Below are 24,669 nucleotides of genomic sequence, written 5' to 3' on the forward strand. Positions count from 1 at the left end.
AAGATAAAAGAATAGACAGGAAACCTGTAAGTTATTGCAATGAAGATGGGGAGATCATGATGCAAACAGATACAGTGGACTGCAACAGCCTTGAAGTGGGATAATAACCTCAAGACAGTGGTTGTTTGTTATTCTGAAAATGTTCTTATCAAAATACCAGTCTGTGCTCTGAAATATGTAAGATCAAAAGTTACCTTAGTAAATGAGACTCTGGGTTGCAACAATAGTACCTATACTAGTATTAAACCATAGGGTAATCAAGCCATCAATTAGAGGTTCCCCATTCCCTCACTCAAATGAAATCTGTACCATGTTTGTAAATGATTTTTCCAATGAATTTACTCTAGTATTACCTCCTTGCATTGCTTTTAAAGTTTAAATTAGGTACCACTAGAACCAATATTGTTTTGGCAGATAGTTGCTTGTATAGAATGATTTGAAAGATTCATTTGAACCAAATTGTCTCTGCCACTGGCCTTTTTATTATCTATTAAACTGTTTCAACTGAATTTATCAAATTAATTTCAATGAACCAGACATCAGTCAGAGCCCATAAAAAGAAACAGTAAAAAGAATTTTGAGATGTAGAGAACAGAGAAAGGCATATCGCCCAGGAGAGCTTAAAGTACTGGGCCTGTCTATAATCATGATGCAGGGTCCACGCAACCCAAGCAGAGGGGAGGGGAAGAAAAAGGAAGAAACACTGGCCTACTTTTCAGCTTGGGATAGAGAGGGCCTAGCTGGCTATGCACAAGCTTCTCATCTTAATGTATAACAAAACCATAATGTTCAAAACGCAGTTAAGCTTTTTTGACTTGATTTAAAATATTTTTTTTACCTGTGGGAATAGAGCATTTTTTAGAAAAAAATAAAATCTATGTAATGGTATGACTAAAGAATGGAATGTATCTAACTATAGGTGTAATTGCTTACACTTGTGAGCAATGCTTGCTAAGGATAAGGTAAATTTCAACCAAAACCTAAGGGTTATTAGTTATTGTTAGTGAGACTGTAGAGTGGGTAGATTGTTTCTCCATTACAAATAGAAAGAAAAATCGCCGTCTTATGATTGGACTAGAAGATCACAAGTTTTCTTGCCAAAGGGTTCATATAGACCCATGTAATCATCTTGGCTATGCACTGGGGCCCTGGAGGAGAAGATGAAGGAGTTCTCAAGAGTGTCTGAGAACTTTTTTTCTTCTTTTTCCACCAAATTAGAGAAGCAGAGTATCAAGTACAAATTATGAATGGAAAACTATGAGGACTGAGATCCCTGGTGAAACCACAGATAGGCTCTAGAAAATTGAGGTATTTGAAAATTGAAGCAAGGAGTAAAGAGAAAAGAACCCAGGGATTCTGCCTTTGAAGTTATTACTAAAAAGGATATAGTTAACAGTAATGTACCTACTGTAGGGTATGTGTGTGTGTGTGTAAGTTTGCTATAGGAAAATTATCTGTAAAATATTAGTATTGATGGTTATTTCACTTTTCTATTCAAGATGTTTTTGTTGATGTTGTTATAAAAAGGATAGCATGATTATGTCTGATAGAAGCAGGAGTGTCAAAATGTACCTGTGGAAGCAGCCTACCTAGTGTCAATTACGCTTTGTGCAGATTACTTTTTATTCTCAATCATTTCTTGAACAGTAGATTTATAAGCATACACCTATCAAATAAAAATATAAAAATCAGACAGTACAGTAGATTGAGAACAGTCTCAAAATTCAGTGCCTATCCCAGATTTCATAAGTCCAACTCAAATGCCTCATGTTACAATTTCAGACGCCTCCAAGGATAGCCTAAAAGAGCAAGCATCCTGGTGAGAATGGAGGGCAGGTAGAGAACTTGGGACCCGCTTAGAGGGAGCAAGCCTACCTGGCCCCAGGGGGTTGTTACTCTGTGGCAATGCCAGCCCAGAGTAAAGCTCCTTCTGATTTTCCAAGAAAACCAGAAAATTCTGTTTTTTCAAAATGTAAATCCTTGTAATTTTAAAACTTGGCAACTGATTTTAATTTAAAAACATTTATAGACCAAGAATTTTACAAATTCATTTTTTGGGGGGTGGGGGAAGCCAGCCTCTGGCCAAATTTTATATCTGGGCCAATGGACTACCAATTGATTTACTGACTTTTAGTTGCTTCTGTATATTCTTTCACATTCTTTGGATTAATTATATAAAGTCCAGTGAGTCAGCTTCAAAAGAGAGACTCGGCTTCTAACATAAATGGCAAATGAGCTGAATTTTTTCTGTTTAGGAAACTTTTATAAGAATTTATAAATAGTCCTTTAGCATTTCATTGTGATCACATAGTAGACAATTGAAAGAATTATGAAACTTGAAATTATGAGTCCATCATTTAAATCAGTTAACTCAGTCTCAAAACTTTGGGGTTATTTCATGTGGAATAGACTATTTTGGTTTTCTATAGAACCTAGTTCACTGAATAAGCTACTCTTGCCCTGCATAGAGACAGGATAAGGGGTCTGAGGTGACCATGGCCTAGGGCAGTTTGGATTTGTTTTATAAATATTTTAAAGATGTCAGAAATACCCTAGAGTTGTATAAGGGCCAGAGATTAAGAGATAAAATCCAAGAAAAGGAAAGAAAAATCCCACTAATGATATCAGGAATCAGAGAAAGAATGACATTAATGATACTCACTATGTTTTGCTCCGGTAGTTCATTTGTGTGTGTGTGTGTGTGTGTGTGTGTGTAATGTGTTTTTTTTGAAAATAGAAATATTTTTCTGAAGGAAGTGTTAGCTTTCTTGTAATCAAAGCATAGCCAATGCAGCTTGAATAAACAATAACTGGTCTTGGTAAAAAATGTTTTTGAATTTTAATTTGAAAGTTGAAAAATTTTGACGTTTAAAAAATTTGAATTTACTAACATGAAAATACATTGTTACGTTGTTGATTGGTTTTGTAATTTTAGCATTTCTTCTAGGGCTTTGATTGCGGGTACTTATATTGAAAACAAAATCAAACAATAATAATAACTATTATTATTATTAGCTATTGGAGTATATATTATCAGAAAAGTGTTTCTATTGGTATTAAACTACTTGAAGAAATGCTCTTTAGAGAAAGAGTGGGGGAACAGATCATTGACTACATCTACTGATTTTTTTCAAAAAAATAATTTTTATGGAGAAGGGGAAGCTTCAAAAAAGGCAACTGTTGCTGACTGACCTAAATATTGTTTCTTAGAAGTTTTTAATTTAAGATTATTTAATTAGAAACTTGAAGAAATTACTAGTCCACCTTCTAAATAATATGTTCTTAAATCAATAGAAGAGAAAGAATTGCATGATTACTAGGCAGGTGGACTACTAGTTATCCATTAATTTTTATTCTGTATTTTGGAACAGATATGTATGAATATTATAACTAATAAATCAAATGAAAGAAATAACCATTAAACAATATTGAAAATTCACAGCTTCCAAAATTTTTCCAACCTTAGTCTAAATATATGTCAATCACACTGTGTTTTTCAAGTCAATTCTAAAATTTAAGAAAAGGGAATCTTAAGGAGACATCAATGAGAATGAATACATACATATAATATCAGTTATAGAAAATATATGTGGATTTATAAGTGTACATTTATGAGGGTTACTCTCATGGGAAGCCAATGAGCAACTTTAAAAGAAAGGAAATTATTTGAAACCATGAAAGATGTAATTAGGCCACCATAGGTGCCACAAAGAAATCTCTTTCTTTTTAAATGCTTTCCAGGACAACTGTGTCCAGGCATTAGATCTGGTCTCTTCCCCCACACATCGGCTTTCTTGAGGTCTAATTAATATACAAAAAACTGCTCATATTTCATGGATACAATTTGATGAGTTTAGACATATGCATACATCCAAGATCAAGGTAATAAACATTGGATCTAGTTGTTATAGCATTTATGATAAGTGTAGGCAGCTTTGTATAGATGCTTAAGGTGCTTTAAATATTTTTATTTTTTAAAAGTATTTGAAAGGTCATTATCTTGTGTGGGGGGAGACCAGAGTGATTTTGGAGTGAGGATGTCAGAATTATTAGGGAAATACTGGAAATGATAAATACTCTTCAGTCAGTGGTAACTGCCATGAAGAACACTGTTCTCTTAGTTTTGAAGTTTGGAAAGTATGTTCCAGAAAACAAAGAGAAAAACCAAAGCAGACAAAAAAGCCTATCAGATGCATTCCAGCATTTTTAACCATCTCCATTTCTTACTCATTAAAAAAGTAAAAGATGGAGAATATCCTTGACAATGTAAACATTTTATGCCAGACATGCATTATATTATTTAAATATTATGAATCCTGTCAATGCCTGTAATTGGTTCTCACATACATACGTGAGGATTCACATTTTTTCATGATTAGGACACAACATATTAGCACACGTTTCAGAGAATGTTATTGCATTGGCGTTCCAAAAGTGAAAATCCTTGGATTTTAAAACTGCATGTGCCAGAATCTTCTTGGCCAAAAGATTCACAGTATCTATTATAATATAAAATAATTTCCATTTCAAATGAAGCAGATATACATCAGTATTAAGAAAGCAAAGAGCTCAACCTAATGCTGGAGGTCTTCTAGTGACACTTCACTCCCTCGTAAGATTTTTCCACAAAAGGATCACTACATGAAAGACTTAACAAAGGGCCACACGTGGCCCTGGGTTTGGTTTTTAGCATAGTGGGTTATATTCTAATTATAATTGTTTCTTCTTTACTATTCTATGCTTAAGGGGTCTGCTCTTATAAATGACTACAGGATAAATAAAGCTAACAAACACAAGTGACGGTATCTTTTGGCATTAAGATAATTATAGATCATTACATGATAGGAACAGTTAATAGTCCTAAAGTAATATGATTAAATAAAGAACTTTAAAACTGTAATTCACCTAGGCTTTTTAATATTTTACTATTTCTCCTTTGTTGCTTCAAAGCTATGAATTTCAAGATTTATTTGTCACTACTCTCTATATTTTCTGCTATACACAGTATTTGTAGGCTATGGCAACCAATCCCCTTGGGCTTTCTTTTGCTTTAATTTGCATAAAGACAGGCATCATATGAATATTCAGTGAGTGGCTTTGCATTAAGTAAGTGCCCTTAATCAGCTTTTCAGTTCAGTTTTATTGGTTGCACGCACAGTCTGTTATTTCATCCAGAAAATCTGAAGGCCCTACAAACTAACCAGGTAAGGTTGTAATTCCTTGATGCATTTAATGAAAGAATATTATCATTTGATTACATAGGTTCTGAAGAATGCTAAAAGCATGGTGGGTTTTTTTTTTCCCTGTGTTTTTTTCTTCCCGTGGTGGTCAGGTGGGTGCATGATTCTGTAATTTGCATAAACATCAGCTCTATGAATAATTCATCAGGGTTATTTTAAACACTAGGTTTCTACTTTGGATGGCACTAGGGTACTGCCATTTGATTGGCTGAATGCTGTTTTCATCACCAACAGAATTCCTATAACATGAAAGTACCTAAAGGAGCTGAATTGAATATACAGTATTTGTTTTTTGAAAAATGCCTGTTATCTTTTCAAAGCAAATTGTGCTGTTTTCCCCCTCCCTAACATTAGGGCTTCTAGCTTTTCATGATACATACATTACAAGCTCAAATGTGGCTACCGTTTGTAGACTTGACCGGTGTCTGTGATTTCTGGAGAATGGGATAGCAGCTGTATTCTTCTGAACATGCATAAACATGAGCGACATGTAAATAAGAAACTGTCACATGCATATGGAGCCCTGGACAGCTCCATTGCTAGGATCCATTTATTTTCCTTTAACAGAATCCTCTTTTTGAATAGATAACTTTGAGACTGTTTCATCTATTTTAAAATGCCATGGACAATTATGGTACTATATATGGATATAATAAGTATATATGATCTGACAAATTATTTCTTGCTGAAAACGCAATTTATGGTTCCTCTCAGCCCACCTACAGGTTTTTTAATTTGGTACTTCTTTGCAATACACTAGTGACAAGGGAAGTGTTAATCAAGAATGACCAGGTAATTAATTTAGATATTAGTGTGTAATTCACTCCCATAATTTACTAAAAATAAATTGTCCCTTTCTTTATGCTTGTGGAGATGAGGAATATGGAGGTTCACGCCATTCTTTGTTAGTTACTTGAACATTAACCATTTGCATTTCTGGTCTGTGTCCTCATTGACAAGATTCTCATTGTAAACATCTGTGATCCTGAAACATTACAGGCATATGGGATTGGAGAATGGTGTAAATTGAATTTAGTCTTTGGCACATTCCGTTTTTGTTTTCCTTCTCCATAGAGGAATGTATCACAAATAAGATGCTGAACAATTAGTGTTAGGGAAGATATAGTGAATGATATATGTAATCAGTTAGTTTGTGTAATCAACTATAAAATACTCCATGTTCCCTGTTATTTCCTGTACATTGAATGGGTAAAAATACCAAAGGCATCTTCAATAATGAATAAAGAAAGCTGAAAATTTCTCAATATTTAACAGGTTTTCCGTATAAATTTTTTAAAGTTCACTCTAAATCATTACACTGTAACATTCTTCACTGACTTTTTGTAATTAATATTCAAATATGAGTTTCATACGATACTGCAACTGAAGAAAAATAAAATTCTTTTCATTTTCTTTCTTAGCTATCTATACATGTAATGATAGTGTTGGGTTAGTTCCCATTTTTCGTTATTTGATTTTGTGTAGTTAGGTGAGGGTCTATTTCTATTTCCTTTTCTTTCTTTTTCTTTTCTTTCTCTTCATATTCTTTTTTGCTATATCTTTGGAATCAATAGAATAAAGAAATACCTCTGAGACAATATTCCTTCACTCAGAACCAACGTTCATAAACACATTTGACATATTTATTTTATCTGTTGAAAAAATACTTCATAATAAAAAATGGAATAAGGAATTCAGAATAAAAATTTTTTTAAATGAGATGAAATTGTAAATTTCTATTGGAATTTCATGTACTCACATCAGCTACTGTGTTTTACATGCAATTATAAATAGTGATTTAAATCTCACATCTGTAGTGTTCTTTGTTTAGTTAAATCTTGCAGGATTCAGTATGGATGCTGTTTATTTAATTATCAGCCATTTAGCGTTTACAGCTGTAATAGGCACCAAGCAATCTTTACCATACTATACAAAGACTGTAGGTTTGGAAATATTTAACCAAAGGCTCTCATTCAAGTGATGCTCAATCTATTGAATACTTTTCATATGAAATCAGCTAAACTTACATTTCTTCAACATTTATTCTTTTCATTTGTTTCAAAATAATCCAAATAATTTTCTGAACAAGAATGAATAGGTATAATTTCAGAAGAGATTCCTATCCTTCTTAAGATCCATGATAGCATGTTTATAATTCTATTTAGATGTGTATAATTTTGAAAATGAAAAATTCTCATCTAACTTTTTGATGGAGATATTGTGAAATATCCAATTTAATGTGATAAACTGAGTTCCTTTATGCTTTTGCCATTTATATTATTTTTAGCAATCACTGAAGCTCTTTTAAAGAAAACATTTTAAATGAATTTGGAAACAGCAAAGCTAGTGAGTGACTACAGAATTTACCTTCCATTTCAGTGAGAGATTCTTCCTAGAAGGATAGGAGTCATCTTGTATTGCATAAACCTTGTTTTAAAAAAACAAAGCATTTGTTTATATTTTAGAACAAACTCATGACACAAATTGAATTAAAATTATAATGCATTATATTGCTAAGGAGAAAAAATTTATATCTTGCAAGTATAGTCTTATTTCATGTAGTGCTTTTATATGTTTAGACATTTAAAAAGAAAAGCAGTGAGGCATAATATATGTTTATACTGTCATTTAAAAGATGTTTTTCTTCAACATGTGATCATCTTGTATTTGGTAGATAAAAATAAATATGCAGATACTATTATCTGTAATATTTTCATTTTCATTTAATCTGATTACACTGTCAAAAAATTGTTGGTAAGGGATTTAAGCAATTAAAGCTGTGTATATATCCTTGCTAAATCCACTGGTAGTTAAGGAAAATTGCAACAATCAAGTGCTTTGGTCTAAGTAGAATAAAACCTAAATTGATCTACAGAAGGTGAAGCCTTAAACTTGAGGAACATTTGTCTGTACAAAAGTTTTGGAACTGAATGTCACCTTAAGGCAAGAGGTATCAACTACCTTGTATGGATTCCCCTAACAAATTCATGCATCTTTATGAAAGAGTGAATCTTCTCAATGAAGCTAGGATATCCCTTAAGAATTCTAATCTAATTGATGGTGCAAGTGTATGACATGATTACCCATATACAAATCCCTCTATCCAGTGTCACTCATTTCCCAGGAACCCAGTCAATCAAATTTGCAAATATACTTGAAACTTTCTTTGTTTTTTCCTGAATGGATACTGTTTAAATCTACATAGATTGTCTTGTCTAATAATATGTGAGAGTTAGCCATTAATTTTCTTAGGATAGAGGAGGATGAAGAGGAGGAGGAGAGGAGATGGTGCAGTGGCTTACTTCTGAGCTCTCTTGTTCTCTTGAACACTCTTGTTGGAGTTCCTTTCTGCTACCCCGATTGCTCAACTCCATTAGTTAGAATTTGTACACTCAATAATTTAATGGGGTGAGGTTTCATGAAGTTATTGGGTAACTTGAATTTGCACAGTCACTCTTAAAATATGATCCTTATCACATTTAGGTTGCCAGCCAGTATCAACAAAGATGCTATAGGCTTAGGTAATATATATTTTTATTAAATTTTTAGTTCAGACCTGGTTTAAAATTTCCCAAGTATCATAAACCCAGCGGCATCCTGATTAAGTGATGAGGAGAGCAAAAAATAACATTTGTAATTAAAATTCTATTTTAAAGGTTAATTATTTTGGAGGGAAATAAAACATTTTCAGTCTTCTATTGCATTCTTTATGGAAGAGATACATGATATTTTGAGAATCTACTTGGTATGAGTACTTAAAATAGAAAGATCCTTTAGGAGAAATTTTTCATAAGGGAGGCTCTTTTCGGATTAACATGTGGTCTCTATTTATTTGTTAGCATAGTGCATTAAATTTATAGATTTTTTATGGTGAATCTTGAATAAATCACTCTGGATTCAAATAGTTAGTATTGTATATAGTGTTTTTGCATTTCTAATTAAAAGGGAAGCTGGTTAAAAGTTGGGTGTTATAATTTTTTTGTTAAGTTTTAGTATCAAAATTATATTAGTCTTATAAAATGTGTTGGGCAGCTTTCTTCTTTTTTTTTTTTTTCCTCTGACACAGGTTGTATATGAATTACTATCTATCTCTTTGAGTTTTGTATAAATTGCCTGTAAATCTACCTGGGCCAGGCATCTTTGGGGGAATTATTTTCTTCTTGATTCAATTTCCTAAGTGGTAGTAATCAGTTGGGTTATTTCTTCCTTACTGTATGCATTTTGATCATTTATATTTTTCTAGGAAATCGTTCTTTTCATCTAAGTTTTCAACTTCACTAACATAAACTTATTCATTGTATTTTCTTATGATTTATAAAATATCTACTGTATGTGTAGTCTGTCCCCCTTTTCATTTTGTATTTTATTTATTTGCGATTTTCTGTTTTTCCTTTGGTCATTCTTGTAAGAGTTTTTATTATCAGTACTTTCAAAACAGCATTTTTGGGTTTTTCATGTTATGTATCTTGTCTCCTTGTTCTTTGTTTTATTAATTTCTGTTCTTTAAAGCTTTGTGACCTCTAGTTCCTTACAGATTATCTCTAAGATTTGTTCCAGCTCCAAAATTCTACGGTTCTGTAAAAAGTTATTCTATGTTTAGAAGCCAGTGGAACTCTTACATTAGCATAAAATGAAGTGGGATGATAGTTATTATTTGTTGAACTTATTCTTTTATGTAGAAACCCTTTGTCTTGAGTAATCACAACTAGATCATTCCACATGCTATGAGTAGACTTTAGCCTTTGAGGAAGTCTACTTGGAAATACTCTTATCTTGCTACTCCTGATGATCATGTGATATTTTTAGTGATTTTTAAAGTCTATCACTTAACTTTAATAGAGAGAACTCAAATAATCTGCAGAGTAATGTCTGGAATATGTTGTGCTTAGGATTAAATAGGATTGCATTAATTGCTTAGAAAATGTTTGTGAAAAGTTCACAGTATAACACATGATCATTTTAGACTCATAGAAGGTCACTAAAACTAGTTGGGAATCTTTGACGATTCTCCATTTTGTGAGTTGACCACTCAAATAAAATTATCTCAGAATCAGGCAAAGTTAATGAAAAAGTACATCAGTATTCTAGTCTGCTTGCTTTGAAAGTATTTTCTTAGTAAAATCAAATTCATGCCTTTGGTATTTTAACATTAAATCAAGTTAAACTCTCAGTTAATTAATAGACACACATAAAAAAATCACAGACTGAATTCTTATCTGTATGAAGAGTTGGTTTTTGTTTGTTTGCTTGTTTGTATGGTCCCCTGTATGTACATTGTCCTAGGATGAATTGCTAATGCAGAGCGGCATTCATTCTTCTTCTTTTAGCCTGGAACATGATAAATCATATGGACTATACAAATGTTGTGATTGAAGCTATTGGACACGTTTGAGATTTTGTACAAATATACTTAAATAAAATCCAAAAAGAAAATAAGACCTTTTTGAAAAAAATATTTTAGCAAAATGATCGAGTGTCTTGTGGAATATAGTAACTCTGACTGACAGCTATATCATTAGAATTTTGTCATCAATTATAGCCTCCTTACAGCTTTTTTGATTCGTAGAATACTGATTTGACCTACTTTATTTAATAAAGGCTCTGATTCATTTATCTGCTTTAAATGTAATAAAAATTTGAGAAGAAAATAATTCTTTAAATGTTAATGTTATACATAAGTGATCCAACATGTAAAAAATAATTTTCTTTTAAATACAAGTCCTACAGTAATGAAAAACATTTTAGTCATGATTATTTTTATTCCAATGTGATCAATTTCACATTTGCTTTTTAACATGATTTCAAGAATAATTTTCTACTTATTTCAAGGTCTGTAAATTGTTTAGTTCCATATCTAGTTCCCAGATACTTGTATCAAAATATGTCTGAGCTTGCACCTATATTTTCACATGAAATTAGACCATTAAACCTTACTTCAAATACCCAACTCAGTGATTCTTTTTCTCTGAGAATATCCAAATTCCTTTGCCACCAATTTTAAAGTCTTTTGGTCACAGTGAGCAGAATTTTGCCTACCAACAGACTATCTTAATAAGTCATATAAAGTACCCTGGAGAGAATTAGATTTCACATAGAATAAAATCTCAATAGTGGTTGTTTCTTGATACATCTGAGACAGTAAGGGGTATTTAAAAAGTAGTAATATCAAGATTTTGAGGTTTTTTACTTATAATTAACTTACAGTGCTTTTGTGCAACCTTATAGGATTTTTACCTGATGGCAGATTTGTATGACATAATGGAACAAGCTGGGAATAGACTCAAATCTCATAACAAATCTTGCAATTATATAAACACTCACTGGAACAACTTATTCTTTTACATGTACAATGCAATATTATATTACCAGTACTTATATTTTATAAATCAAACATTGAATGTCTTCTATCTTCCTAGTCTTTCTATGAGAAATAAATGATAAATAACTTTCTCTAAGTACTGAGACTCATATGAAGCAGTCTGTTAAGGGGCAGCTACAAAAAAAAGAAGTGTTGCTTGGAAATACTTCCCTTTTTATGTCAAAATTTGTAGTTTTTTTCTCTTTATATTTTCAGAAAAAGAGAAGAATCTTGTCTCAATTATTCATCTACTTCTGCTTATTCTCCACCTGATATGCTAATCCTTGATTATTGTACCATGATAATTTTCATTGAGACTGATTGTAATATTCCAAACAATAGGTGCAAGCATGAAAAGGAAAATATGGAGTAATAGCAGGTGATGATTTTTTTAAATCAAAAATTTATTTTTATGTAAATGCCTAGGGGAGGAAGAGAGAGGGGTGAGGGAGAGAGAAAAGAGTATTGCAATTCCACATGTAAAAGAATAAAGTTATCTTACAAAAATTAACTAAAATGAATTAAAAACCCAAAATGTAAGACCCCAAACTATGAAACTCCTAGAAGAAAACATAGAGTAAAAGCTTCATGACATTCAAAGTGGGAATGATTTCTTGGCTATGACACCAAAACAACAGGCAACAAAGCAACAGCAGACAAATAGCAATATGTCAAACTTCTGTGTATCAAAGGACACAATACAGACTGAAAAAGCAACCTATGGAATGGGAGAAAATATTTGCAAATTATATATCTGATAAGAAGTTAATGTAGAGAATATATAAATCCCTACAGCTAACAATTTAAAAAAACCCTGATTAAAAAATCGACAAAGGACTTGAATAGACATTTCTCCGAAGATGATATGCAAATGATCAACCAACATATGAAGATATTCTTAATATCACTAATCATTGGATAAATGCAAATCAAAACCACAATAAGATACCATCTCACACTCATTAGGATGGCTAATATCAAAAAAACAGAAAATAACAAGTATGGGTGGGGATGTGGAGAAATTGGTAGCCTGTGCATTGCTGGTGGAATTGTAAAATGGTGCAACCAGTATGGAAAACAGTATGGTGGTTCCTCAAGAAATTAAAATTAGAAGTACCACATGACCCAGCAATTCTTATCTATCTAAAAGAACTGAAAGCAGGGTCTTGAAGAATTATTTGGTTTTTTAAAGAATTTTTTGGACATCTGTATTTATAACAGCATTTTTCACAATCACCAAGTGGTGGAATCAATCCAAATATCCATCAGTGGATGAATATATATATAATGGAATGTTATTTCAGCCTTAAAAAGGAAAGATATCCTGTCACATGCTTCAACATGGATGAACCTTGAGGACATTATGCTAAGTGAAATAAACTAGTCACAGAAAAGGCAAATACTGTATGATTCCACTTATATGAGGCAAACAGAAAGCAAAATGGTAGTTAGCGGCTGGGGGAGGGAGAAATTAGAGAGTTTTTGTTCAATGGGTATAGAATTTCAGTTTCAAGATGACACTGTTCCAGAGGTCTGTTGTACAACAGTGTGAATATACTTGATACTGCTGAATTAAAACTGGTTAAGATGGTCAGTTTTATGTTATGTGTTTTTAACCATAATTTTATGTTATGTGCTTTTTTAACCACAATTACAAATTTTAAAAAGTGTTAACTCAACATGCATTGGACAATATAGAAGATTTTGCCAAACTTTTCACTATTAAGAAGAATTGATTTGAAATGAATTAAAAATACATATCTTTCCAAATTTTTGAAAGAAAGTAGTATAATTTCAAAATATTTTTTATAGTGGAAGTCAGCAACATACACAAAGTTAGAGTTTGAAAAATCTGGGTAATTGTTCTAGTCTTCTGAACAAATAGGCAATTGGGCAAACCAGAAAATATTGACTTTATCCTAAGATATTATCTACTTACATTTGGTTCTGAGAGATTCAGAGCACATTAATCTCTGGTTTTATAGCCCGATTAGAATTTTTAACATTTTTTGCCTCTGATATTTTTAATTATCTAGCTATCCATCTATCCACCCATCCATTCACCTCTCCATGCATCCATCTATATATACATAATTTTCCTCCTTCCATTTTTCCTTCAACCCTACAATCCCTGTAGGTTCTTACCATGACCATATGTTCCTAAATATTTTGTCTAAGAATTTAAAGAATGTTGAAAGGAGATTTATCAAGACTTTTTAGGAATTCTTGATGAAGCTGTGGACATATTTTGTGCTTTTTTACCTGTCTATAAAATCCCCCTAAATTTTAAGCAACAGCTAATGTGACTCATACTTTTCTTAGTCTAAATGACAAAAGGTAGCTGCATTGTAATTCACAATGGATGATCCTCTCCCTTACTAATAATGACTATTGTATTTGCTGTTCTTCACACTAGTTGCTGTGTCAGGACAACTGCATATTTTGCACAGTGCTCTCTAGCAAATGTTTTGAAATTTACCCTCCAGAGATCATCTGCTATAAATGGGCTTCAGTGCAGTTAATGAATATTTTATTACCCTCATTCCTTTTTTTGGTCTAGAATGAAAAACATGGGTTAAGTGTGAAGTGTCAAATTAACAGAAATGTTTCATTGAACCATTCATTCTCTGAAACATTTTTCTTAAATATATGTGTGTATTTCATGTAATCAATTTACTAATGCAAATGTATACCAGGGAAAACATGAGTGACTCAATATGAAATGTTTAATAGTTTCTAAGCATAATTTCTGGCACTATAAACACATCACTTTTGATTGACTTAAAATAAGACAGTCATTGACTGGTTGAATGAATCTGATAGATCATATATTCTCTAGAAAATCAAACGCCTTGAGAAAATCTTCTGCAGTGAAATTATTCACCACATACTATTTTTCTGTTGTCACTATTTGATCATCTTTTGCCTTGTGGCCATGTAAAATAGTACTGAATTTCTCAGATCGTTCATTATTTGCCTATCAGAGAATTTCTGTGTGGTATGGGTCAAATTTGGAGCTTTAGTCTTCCAAATTCCTCCTTCGGGGAATAACTCAGAAAATGACTCTGTTACTATTAGTTAAATGATGTCATGTAACATCATATCTTTGCATTTCAGGAACTGCACAAATGTTTTCTATGGTTTTAAAAACAGGTGAGCCAAAATATCATGTGAGATTTGATGAGTACATATTGCTCTGGCAACAGGGTGCAATTAAAGAACATTTAGTGAAAAGCTACTATGTGTCTGATACAGTGTTAAACATTTCAGTGTGTCATCTCATTATGTCCTCACCATCACACTGTAATATAAAAGCTAATATTACCTACGTTTTATAGTTGAGGAAATTCAAGTTCAGAAAGGCAAAGCAATTTTTCCTAGGCCAACTTATAAGTTGAGGTTTGGGTTAGTCTAATGCAAAAGCTTATATGTTTTCTATTTTATCATGTGGATCCCAGGTTAATACTGATAGCCCTTCATAATATGAATACAGTTATTTTTAATTAGATTTTTTAAAAAATTCACTTTTTGAAATAAAAGTAGAAAGGGGAAAAGAAACTTATGACTTCTTATTATGTAATAAACATAAGGCAAGATACTTTCAAATGCTTTATACTGAATCCTTAAAATAAAACTTAGGTTATTTCTATAGCAAATATGATAGGTATTGTTGAATTTTGAATTCTCGACTTCATCTCTAATTAATATAGTCCACATTTTTCTCAACTAAGGTGGATAATTGATTTTTTAACCTCGTGTAAACATTATAGATAATGTATGTTTTGCTTTTAGATCAACGATTGAGCCAGTTTTTTCTTGCTAGATTTATTCATGCATCTAGCAAAGAGTCTGTGAGTGCATTCAATATGACAGGCACCCTTCTAGGTGCTTGAGTTGGATGGTGAAATAAAAATATCTGCCCCTATGGAAATTACATTTTACTGAATTTGATCTCTGGAACTAACTCACACACTACATTGAAATATATTAGTTGTAGAAAATATGCCTCTATAACTTTCATCTGCCATTTGTTGGATTCAAGATGTCAGGATCATCAAAACATCAAACTTAAGCTGAATCTTAATCTACCAGTTGGTAAAACAATTCCTTCCGTGTGTGTGTGTGTGCGTGTGTGTGTGTGTGTTTGTGTTGTATCTCAAGAAAATTGAATAGAAGGAAGTGCTGAGATGTTCAGTTGAAACAGACTTTCCTTCGGTCAACAAGTAACGTCAATAGCAAATTCAGAGATGGAGTAGGTGGTTATGTTACTGAGCCTCTTTTAATTTGTTTCTGTCAATCTTATCTCTTATGTTCCTTTGCTTTCTTTTTTTTAAAATTATTTTATTTTATTTTATTTATTTCATTTTTGGCTGCGTTGGGTCTTTGTTGCTGTGCACGGGCTTTCTCTAGTTGTGGCGAGTGGGGGCTACTCTTCGTTGTGGTGCGCAGGCTTCTCATTGCGGTGGCTTCTCTTGTTGCGGAGCACGGGCTCTAGGCACACGGGCTTCAGAAGTTGTGGCACGCGGGCTCAGTAGTTGTGGCTCACGGGCTTAGTTGCTCCGCGACATGTGGGATCTTCCCGGACCAGGGCTCGAACCCGTGTCTGCTGCATTGGCAGGCGGATTCTTAACCACTGTGCCACCAGGGAAGCCCTCCTTTGCTTTCTTATCCCTACCTCTGTGAGAAGGCCTAAGACACCTGCATTACATGGTTCTCATTACCTCTCACTTTATATTTGCTATTTCTATTTCCACTCTTAGTGATCTTCTTCTCTGTTTCTCCACTATTTTCTTGCATCTGAATTCATGTCATGAAAAGATCCAGAGTCACTGTATGCAAAAGGAGTCTAGTTCCTGTGGTGAAAATGCTATCACATAACACTGTGATGTTTCCGTATATATATTAAGCAATTACAAATTTTATTTAGGTCTTAAAATTTATCATTACATGTATAAACCAGTTGTCTTCATTCTCTGATTACTTAAACAATTAAAGTGATAGACAGGAATAGAAAATAAGGGGCAATTCCCTACAAAGTGCAAATATTATACCAATCCCAGTCAAAAGCAGACAGCTCAGAAACAAAAAGAGGGAAAAGATAATTTTCAAGAAAGCTATTTGTACTTTTTCTTTAACCTAAACACAGATGAGCATGAAAATATGGAAATTACTGTTAGGTAGAAAATAGACTGTTTTAACCTTTGCTGTGCATGGGTAACTGACACACACGGGAACCTTTGATCCCAAGACTTTTGGGTACAAGAGGCAGTGTTCTTCTCTTCTTGCCAAGGCCACTGCATCAAAGAGAAGGCCTTTTAAAAATTTCCTTAGTAGTAGAATTACTTATAAAATTGGAAAGCTTAGTCCAAAATTCCACTATTTCTTTGTATCTATGCATTAGAAAATAGAAATAGAAATACCTTGCTATATAGAATTATAATCAATGAATACACTGAACTTTTAAAGTTAAAATTTGAACAACATGCTATTAGCCTATCAAATTTCACATGGGTAAGCAAACAGTTGACATGAATTGGATTGGATCAGCCTGTTGATGTCCCTGTTAAGGGACACAAATGATGATTATGGAATGACACAGAGCCAGATGATTAAGGAGAAAATGGCCCACACTAGAACAATGGCAAAGACGTTCTCCCTACCTACACCCTCATTATAGACCAATATTACACCAGACATTCATTTTTATATTAATTTATTGGGATTGCATAATATATTAATATCTAGGCACTATGATAGGTGTCAGGGATATAGCAGTGAACAAAAAACATATAATCTCTTCCCCACAGAACTCACAGTTTAGTTATTTACGTATACTTGTGGAAGTTCAGTAATATTTGTATAATGGTAGAGATTCTTTCCTGCCTACCCCATATCCATTCCCCTTTCTTCATTACTATAGGACTCATATTATTGGGGTTGCCAATTGGCACCGACAAAACTGTATTTCCCACCTTCCCTTTCAAATAAAGATGTGCAATAAAAGGGAAATCAAAAGTCAATGAATGCGACTTCCAGAAAAATTTTTTAACTGAGAGATGTATCCCTCTGCATTTGCTCCTTTCTCCTTCCTGGTGTCCAGAACATGGATATAATGGCTGGAGCTGAAGAAGCCATCTTGAGACCACGAGCCAACTTGAAGATACAAACAATATTCTAAAAATGTAGAGCAGGGGACTTCCCTGGTGGTCCAGTGGTAAATAATCCACTTTCCAATTCAGGGGACGCAGGTTCAATCCCTGGTCAGGGAACTAGGTTCCCACGTGCAGCTAAATCCATGTGCCACAACTACTGAGCTCACACGCCTCAACTAGAGAGCCCGTGTTCTGCAAACTACAGAGTCCACATGCCCTGGAGTCTGCGTGCCACAACTAGAGAGAGAAAAACCCAAACACCACCACTAGAGAGAAGCCTGCACTCTGCAACGAAAGATCCCACATGCCTCAACGAAGACCCTGCGTGCCGCAACTAAGACCCAACACAGTCAAAAAAAAATAATAAATAAATAATAAAATATTTTTTTTAAATGTACAGCAGAAAAATCAAAGGAGTCTTGATCTCTGGTGAAATCTCAGAGTGATCATAGAAGTTCAGGAAAGCCTGCCTCTGAATTTCTTCTACATAAAACATAAAGTCATATATTCATCTTATTGAAGTTATTGTTATATGAGGTATTTTTATATGCATTTTTCTCCACTTTTGAAAGATATCCACAGATATAGAGAAAAGATAAATTCTAATACAAATGTGAATTTATTCACATATTGAAATGTTATTTCGGATGTGGACTTGGTTATTTTCAATCAAATCTTCTGCATACTCCAGGTTTATAAAGCTCTCTGTTGAAATACTGTTTTGAGATGGTTTAAGGAAAGATGCCTAACCAGAGAAACTGGTTGACCGTTCTAAGCAGTTTTTGGTATTCAAGAGAGATGAACCAGGCAAGAAGAGTCCCTTACCCCATGAACTTCAAAATAAGCTACTCCTGTGTTATGGTTTCTTCTGCATTTGCTTTGATTTTGATTTCACCATTTTCTAAATTCTTGTAACATTTCCTCTATATCACAAAACTCATTGTTTAATTAAATACCTTTAATAATTTCCATTTATGAGTATCTTCTCTCTTCAGTACAATTACTCTTCTACAAGAGTAGAAGACAAGAAAGCTGCCTCATCATCTTATTTTAGCCACCATTGTCAGATTAGGACAGGATACTCAACTATTAACTAGGTGTTTGTGTGATCCAGGGATCCTTGTTTAGTGAATAAAACATGATATTGTGATTTTATTGGCATACTTAAAGTTTCTCTGTTTTAGAGAAAGGTTTTTATGAGTACATCTTATAAGATAAATATGTTTTCTAGTGGCACATACAAGTTTCATCTTTTGTTGCAATTTACAAGAGCATTTTTAGAAACTGTCTTTAGAGGTGATCTCAGTGACAAATTTAATACTACTACTTAACATGCTGCTCTTTTATTCTTTCATTAGTGGATTTTTCTTGAGCACCTTCTACATAGCAGGCACTAATCTAGGCTAGAGGGGAAAAGTGTGATGCGTGGGATGGGAATTAGTAAGGCAAAGACTGCACCACAAGGAGCTATTCTATTTGGGAAAGCAGACTATAAACAAGTGTGCAAATGCATAATATAATTCTAGATAATGAGAATGGAAAGTTCTAGAAAGAAATTAAAGCAGGATGGAAGGAGAGAGAATGATGGGGATGAGGATGCTTTTTGATGTGGAAGCAACAAAGCCAGCAACAAAAGGATCTGGAAAAAATAGATTCCAGAGCCTGAGTTGGAAATGAGCTGGGTTTGTTCCAGAAAGAGCTAGGAGGCCAGTACAGCTGGAGGACTGTTGAGTGAGGTAAAGTGGTAGGAGAGGAGTGCTTAGCAGGAGGCAGAGAACAGATCACTCAGGACCTGGGAGGTGAAAAAAGAGTTTGTATTGTATCCCATGGGTAATGGTTAATAACTGGAAAGTTTTAATCAGGGCAATGCTTATCAGATTTACACATTAAATTGCTGTTCTGGCTATAGGTGAAAGAATAGAGTATTGGAGAACCTGAGTGGAAATTGGGAGACCAGGTAACAGATGACAGAGGTAATCTAGGTGAGAAATCATGTAGACTGGACTAGGGGAGTAAGAGTGAGGTGTCAAAAGGGGCCAAATTCAGAAAATAATCATCAGGTAGAACTGACAGGACTTGCTGATATAGGAGGTATGGTGTGTAATGTTTTGTTCAGACTTGGCATACAGAGCAGATGATATTCACAGAGACTACATTAACACATTGAGGTACTAAATAAAGTGTTCTTATTTCATCCTGAGAAAAGATAGCTTTCCTTAAAAGAGTTGACTTGGCAGAGGATAAAGGGAGTCACAGAACCCTTTATAAAGAATTCTTATTGATGGCTAATAATTCTTATAAGTCACTAATCAAGAGGTGGAGGGAGAAAACAAAGAATGACAGTTTTTATCATAATTTGGTGAACAGTGTAAATTATCTGGATTCTAAATCACAAATATTGAATGTTTCTGTTTTTATTTTGCCTCAGACTTTCACTTTGTCCCCTTGGCGACTGGCAGTTTTAATTTTAGTAAGAAAAACAAAAAATTTGACAACTTAAAAATTTATGAAACCAGATTGGTTAAGTTGAAAGGACTCAGAGTAGGATGCTAGTTATACTTACTTTTTAGTTATTGGGTACCATCAGGAATGTAGACATTCAGAGAAAGAAGAGCATATCAGAAAATTGACAGCTTTGTGGATGGCTTAAAAGGCAGGAGTGAGATATATTAAAAAAGAAAATACCAGAGAAAATGAGTGAAGCTTCCCAAATGTACAGAATTCAGTGATTAAGTGTGTTGTCAATAGATTCTGACAGTAGGCATGCAATGAGAGTTTAGGTATTTCACACACAGGCACTATTGCACCAGACAAACACACATCACTCATTTTCTCATTGGGTTTGATGGGTTTATCCCAGTCTTCTTCTATAGTCAACAAGACTAGTATTTAATGGTATTTATTATTTATTCCACTAGGAAGATCTATGTGGAATATGGTTGATTTGTGATCACAGTGAGAGGTGAATCAGTTAGAGACAGATAGATAGATAGATGATAGGCACTGAAACAATTGTGGCTAGACTTTTGTAGCCAAAAGAAGGGTAAAAATACTTAACAGACCAATATGTAAAATTCCTGGTTTTTTTTTTTTTACATGATAGCTCTTACTTAGGGATTCTGTGCAATTTTAGAAATTAAAGACTGAAGAGGAACTAATGAGATTATTTGGAGGTACTCAAATTTTAACACTCAATTCTCACTAAAAATCTAAGTGTAGGAAACTTCTAAAACTGAAGCATGATCAAATAGCATCAGCAATAATAGTTTTGGCCAAGACAAAGCCTGATCTTTCTAACTTAAGCTAGGCTATCAGGTTCACTGAGGTGAAAAAGGTAACTTATAGTTGGAATTAGTGGTTAGCAATTAGGGACTGTGCATTATAATAATTTTACTTAGCATTCAGACAACTCTACAATGTGGTTGTTACTATCTCCATTTCATAAGATAAAGGAACAGAGGTTCAGGAAGGTAAATATTATCTAGGACTTGAAAACTGAAGTAAGTGGTGGGACTATGATTCAAACTCATATTCTTTTCATATTTACACCTCCTCTCAGTAAGTCTCTTCTTTAGCAGTAGGGAACCTTCCATTAGTTTGAAAGAAATGGTTAGGAGGTAAATTTCAGCTCCATAAAAAGATCATAGGAGTCTATGATTATAATCATGATGAAATAAATTAGGAATTGAATTTCATCATTCAATTCAACTTATAAAAAGGGAGTTAGGTAGGTATATATCATTGCTAACAGCACTCAGAGAAGATGAGGAAAGATGGCTGTAACCCCTTCACCACTGCGTAGAGACACCTGAATAATCACTGTTCATCTTCAGTTGCTTTGTAAGGGCTGAAACACTTGGATTGTGAATACCATCCACAGGGCTCTACTCGTGAGTTGATCTATGTGTTTTTCAGATCAACCAGTAAGAGTAAAATACACCAGATATTTTATGACTCTTACTTACTATAAGTTTTGAAATTAGATCTTATGTCTACTTTATATCTTGACAGAGCACACTCTGTCCTTTGATAGAAACGAAACCAAAATTGTTGGTCTCACTGGTGCTAGTGACTAGATTATTTTGAGTCCAATACAAATACATTTAAGAGACAAAAAAATGCTACCCTAACCTAACCACAATGTCCTTATCACATAGATACTTCTTACTCAGCTGATGCATTAGAACCACACCAGTTATATTCCTGTTTTCTGAGAAGTTGTACTTTCTCTAATTTGTTTCCTTTTGGACCTTCACCTATAGTTCTGATGGACTTATTTGTAACTTCTATATTCATAACTAAATAGTAGGTATCACTATAATAATGTCTATTTAAAATTTGTGGTGATCATTTTTATTCTGGCTACAAATTATGACAAGGAAAATTAACAGAAGGCTGACAGATTTCTCAAGATGCCTTTGAAATATAGATATTTGCCTCTGTCCTCTAACCTCTTAAAGCTGAATTGTGCTTTATATTTTTATTATCAATAAATATTATCTGATGTGAATACTAAGATTCTTGCTTTTACATGAGATACAGACTGCATTTACTACAAGTGTTGGCAAGTGTGCAGAGCAGCTGGAACTCTCTTACACTACTGGTTGGAATATAAAATGGTTCACCCACTCTGGAAAATAGTTTGGTAGTTTCTTAAAATTTTAAATACACATCTATAAAATGATTCATTCATTCCATACTAAGCATTTACTCAAGAAAAACAAATATAGCTGTTCATCAAAGATATATATGCAAATGTTCACAGCAGTTTCATTTGTAATAGCCCGAAACTGGAAACAACACAAATGTCCATCCACAGGTGAACAGATAAACAAATGTGATACACCCATACAGTAGAATACTATTCAGTGATTAAAAGGAACAAATTATTGATTTATGCTACAATGTGGATGAATCTCAAAACTATTATGCTTATCAAAAGGAGTATATATTGTATGATTCCATTTATATAAAACACTTTTTTTTTTTTTTTTTTTTTTTTGCTATACGCGGGCCTCTCACTGCTGTGGCCTCTCCCGTTGCGGAGCACAGGCTCTGGACGCACAGGCTCAGCGGCCATGACTCATGGGCCCAGCCGCTCCGCGGCATGTGGGATCTTCCCGGACCGGGGCACGAACCCGTGTCTCCTGCATCGGCAGGCGGACTCTCAACCACTGCGCAACCAGGGAAACCCCTATAAAATTCTTTAAAAATTGCAAACAAATCTCTAGTGACAGAAAGCGGATCAATGATTGGAGAATAAGGTAGGAGTGGATCGGGCATGGGGAAATGAGAGATTACTGAGGAGCAGGGGAAATTCTGAGGAGTGATAGATATGTTTACTGCCTTGGTTTTGGTGATATTCTCATGGGTAAATACGAATTTCAAAACAAATTCTACACTTCAAGTATGTGCAGTTTATTATATATCAATTATATCTTAATAAAATTATTTTAAAACTATAGTATATAAAGGAGTTGCATGCTTTTGAAGAAAAATGTTTATATTTAAGACTAGGTTGTAATGATATTTAAGAAATTTGCTTAACATTTTGTTAATACATTCAGATGGGAAGACAAACCACTTTTTCAAAAATGACGCAAAATGCCAAAAAGCAGTCAGTGAATATGTGTCACCCTGATAACACCTCTTGTCTATCCCAATAACAAATTTTTAATTATAGAATTCATATGAATATTTCAAGGAGCTGATCTTAGAGACACACAAACTTAAGAAAAAGAAACTCATATGTATACCTTTACCTCTATTCACATTGGATATCAACTTTGGTCTATGTTTAGCTTCATTTCTGTTCCATCTCTATCAAAAACAAAATGGACTTTCACAATGAAAACTAACCTCTTTTATAACAAAATCTGAATCTACTACCATCTGTCATTGTCGTTTACAATAAAATGTTACCTAAGCCCCAATAATGCATCATGTAGCGAGAATAATAGTCACTTTGGATAGTACTCAACTCCAGGAATAATGCAGTTGTACTCTGGAAAATATCTTCATTTAATGCTCCTCAACCATGCTGTGCTTCAGCATGAACAAATTTTTTTATTCGGTACTAATATACCCTTCTTCCAGTAGCAGTCTCAGTACTACCATATATCTTTCTTTTTACTTTAATGATGAAAAAAACCCTCTTTTGTTTGTATTACTAATATTCTTTGTCATCTAAATATTGCACGATGTCATCCAAGTTTAGTTCTAATCAGAAAAAGTAACGCTGTTAGAATATATTGTGGAAGGAGCCATAGTATATAGGCTAGTAGTTAGCTGTAGTTCCCCTTTGTACTGTAAGAACCTCCTTTGTTCCCAACATTTACTATTTTCAGACAGAGAATCAGTAGAGAGTCTTAAGTCTTCTAATACTTTGATATCCCACCGAGGAGCTGTGTGATACAGGTGAGATTAAATATCCAAATCCTGACTGTGAGAAAGTTTCTTTCCTCCAGGCATTAAAAAAGATCAACTGATAACTACATATGAACTCTGGCTACCCCAAGGAACCTTGACATTGAGTAACTTACTCGGGAGAGATGGAATATAGCCTAAAGGTTGAAAGCAGTAACTTAAGGGCAGGGCTAGTTTCATAGGCATAAGACCTGTGCAGTCACACACCACCCTGCTCCTAGAAGGGCCCTTCATTTGGTTTAATGTTCTGTTGTCACCTTATGATGCTCACTAATTTTTGAACAAGGGGTCCCACACTTTCATTTTGCACTGGGCCTCACGAATTAGGTAGCCAGTCCTACTTAGGGATCAGACAATTTATAAATTGTGTCACCTTCTAAGAACCTGTTTCCTCATCCATAGAATGGAGATAATTGTTGTACCTACCTCCCAAGATTGTTCTTAGGAATACATATATGAGAAAGTATTTACTGTAGGAGAAAGAATTAAGCTT

The 24,669-nt window shown here is 33.8% G+C and overlaps 1 long non-coding RNA gene across 2 annotated transcripts in view; it reads left to right on the forward strand.

Moving 5' to 3' along the window:
* Positions 1 to 5,132: 5,132 nt before the first annotated feature.
* LOC132597000 (uncharacterized) overlaps positions 5,133 to 24,669 on the forward strand; it is a 145,249-nt gene continuing 125,712 nt past the window's right edge. The window contains exon 1 of one of the 2 annotated variants that reach the window (XR_009563282.1): positions 5,133 to 5,204. This is a non-coding gene — a long non-coding RNA (uncharacterized lncRNA). The remainder of the gene's footprint in view (positions 5,205 to 24,669) is intronic. The other variant, XR_009563281.1, reaches the window with a different exon arrangement.

The sequence above is a fragment of the Globicephala melas genome, chromosome 3 (assembly GCF_963455315.2).
Source record: "Globicephala melas chromosome 3, mGloMel1.2, whole genome shotgun sequence".
NCBI lineage: Eukaryota > Metazoa > Chordata > Mammalia > Artiodactyla > Delphinidae > Globicephala > Globicephala melas.